Here is a 2926-nt window from a genome sequence, read left to right as displayed (position 1 = left end):
CTGTGAAATTGTTAATGATATACAGGCTGTCTGCTAGAAGTGAATGTATGTTGTCTATTATTTCTTTTTCTTTACCCTACAGTTGAATAAATATTTCTTTCATTCTGTTTCTCTTGTTATTTATGAAACTTCTCTTTGTGATGTTAAGGACAATATTTTACATTGGCAGATTTCTCAGTATCAGTGCTCTGCTTCAGCCAACAACCTCTGATCTAATGGATGGACAGTGCATAGCCTGGCTCATTACAAAGAAATTACTGGGATACTTAAAATGTAAACTTAAAGCAAGTAATGGAAAACCTGAAGTCAAAATGATGTCATCTGTACATGCCCCATTATCATAAGTGGAAGCTGGTTGAATATTTTGCCTGTCACAGTTTTTCCACTGGTAATTATCATGTCAAGAATGAAGATATTCTATCTACAGTGAGCTAGAGGATACTATGCTTCTTAAAATATTCTGTATGCATAAGACTTCCTTCTCTGTTAGCTTGCTTATCATTTTGACTATTTCTTTTGAAGTAAGAAACAGATGGCAGCATTCACTGTAATAAGTACTGAAAAACATGCCAGCCAATTAGGGAAGCTTCAACTGACTGAAAACCTGGAACCTTTTCCAGTATTTTTGTGATTTTTTTTCTTCCCCTCCTGTGTATCTAGAGGAAATTTTTTATTTATCATTTGTTTAATAGAATCATAAAACTAGAGATAAAAGGAAGGTTAGGTTATTGAATTTCAAGTGAGGAACCTAAAAAAAAAAAAGACTGGAATACAATTCATACATTCTTTTTTGTTCTCCAAAATTTCATTATTTTGTTTACCAAAAAAAAAAAATAATAATAAAATAAATCCAAAGAAGCAAATAGCCTCGTTCATGTGAACCCTGTTCCTCACCTGAATGTCCTAGTATTAACTAGGTTTTGTATATTGTCTTTGAATATTCACTAATCCTTCAAATGCCAGCACATGAAACTACATCTTCCAATAAGTGGTGTTGCAGATCATAGTTCTTTAACTATTTCTTAAATTCACTTATATGTGTTCTGGAAACTCTGAAATTGCCATTTGACCTGTTTACTTCTCAACCACATTCTGTGATGAGCCCCTTTTTCATCATTGGGAAGTCTTCTCCATCAGGGAAGGTCACTTCTGAAAACGCAACTCATTACCTATCAGCCCCTTGTGAAAAATCATACACGTCTACATCCTTTTACTCCTTGTAGCAATTAGGATTCTTAAAAATATGACCCAAGAAGAGGCATTTTGTGTTCTAATTTGAGATTCTATTTCCTGGTTTTGTTCTGAAATTTTTTGTGAGATACTTTGTAGCCTTATCCTTGCTGTTTCATTGTTTTGTTTCAGAGACTGAGCTATGCAGGTTTCACTGTTTCAAGATTTTCCGCTCAACTTTTATTTTGTCTTTTTTAAATTTTATTGCTTTCTGCGGAAACCTTTCTTTGCTATTCTTAATATTATACTCTCTAAACGTCTGCTGTAATACCATTAAATCAATTTCTCTGCTAACCTTTTGTATTACTCTTTTTCAATGACTTTTCAATTGTAGTCAGTGAGCTTCTAAGAATGTGACTTAAAGCAAAATGAGTGCCACTTAAAAGGTAGATTTAGTGAATGAAAGATGAAATTCTGCTTCAGGCAATAAAGCAGTTTTTCAGACTTCATATCTGCTCTTATCAGACCTGGTCTGTTGTTCCTAAATGAACATATTTGAAGTATTTATGGGTGACTATGGTCACTTTGGGAAGCATTTGATAGTAGTTAATGGTAAAATAGTGATTGTTCTTCAAAATTAGAAACAACTGGTAGCTCTGCAATGATGATTTAAAATTCTTTTTACGTTTCTTTCAAACCACGATTCTGTGTGCTGCTCAGTGATTGAACTTATGGAACTTTTCATTTAATGCTGGTCTCCTTTTTTTTTTTTTTGGCTGAAGCCCAAGCCTTACATCTTCTAGTTGCAGAATTCCTTTCTGCAAACTCCATCCTTTGCTGAAGGATCAGGGTAACATGAGCCCATTTCTGCTTCCCAGCAGGCAGCACATTAGAGAACTGCATGCTGACCAGCTGCAAAGACAGGTGCTATTCTCCTTTCCTTTATTCTTCTCCCTTTACTTCATCTCGTAAGTTCCCTAACATTCCGACAAATCCTGAACAAAATGAATGAGTAAATTTTATTATTTTGGAAAAAAGATCTATTTCAGATGACGTGGAGGTGGGGGTTTTGGTTTGAAGTTCAATGCTCTTAATCTTGTTTACCACATTTTCATTGGGCTTCTAAGACACTGAGCCAGACTGGAAGTCTAACTCATAAGGATATGTGCAGCAATCACAAGCAACTAGCATTTCCAGGCTCTTTATCTCCAATAGATCATACTGCAGATGCTTCAGAATCCTCAAGGTTTGGCTGTGCATACTCTGCTTCTCTGCCATTAGAGAACTAGACACAAATGCCTGATGGGAAAGAAAAAAATTATGTAGGAATTATTTCTTTTCTCTCATCTGTATCTTTTCTACATGTAGGTTGCCATTGTGTAGGGTTGTAACCCACTGCAGTCATGGGGCTATGTGAATCGGGGCTTGTTCCTGCTGTAAGATGAACAAGAAAGAGTTCTGAAAGGGAAATTGAGTTGAAAGCTAGTCCAAAACTCAGACTAGTTTCTTGGCCCCTTATTGATGAAATGCATCTCTTCATCCTGCTCCTGTCAATATAACATGCTTTCAGTATTCTGCTTAATGACTGAAAAACAGTTTTCTCAACCATGTCCATTTTCTCTTACTTGACTTTACTGTATCATGTACGTCTTTGGTGTTTACCAAAACACCATGGTGTTTTTGGTGTTATGTGGTTTAATTTTAGGGTAGGATTACTTCTCAGAGGAAGGCAACTTTTTCTAATGATTGAAAAAAA

Source organism: Meleagris gallopavo, chromosome 11 (genome assembly GCF_000146605.3).
Source record: "Meleagris gallopavo isolate NT-WF06-2002-E0010 breed Aviagen turkey brand Nicholas breeding stock chromosome 11, Turkey_5.1, whole genome shotgun sequence".
Lineage (NCBI taxonomy): Eukaryota > Metazoa > Chordata > Aves > Galliformes > Phasianidae > Meleagris > Meleagris gallopavo.
The sequence above is the reverse complement of the archived record's forward strand: the minus strand, read 5'-3'. Positions refer to the sequence as shown.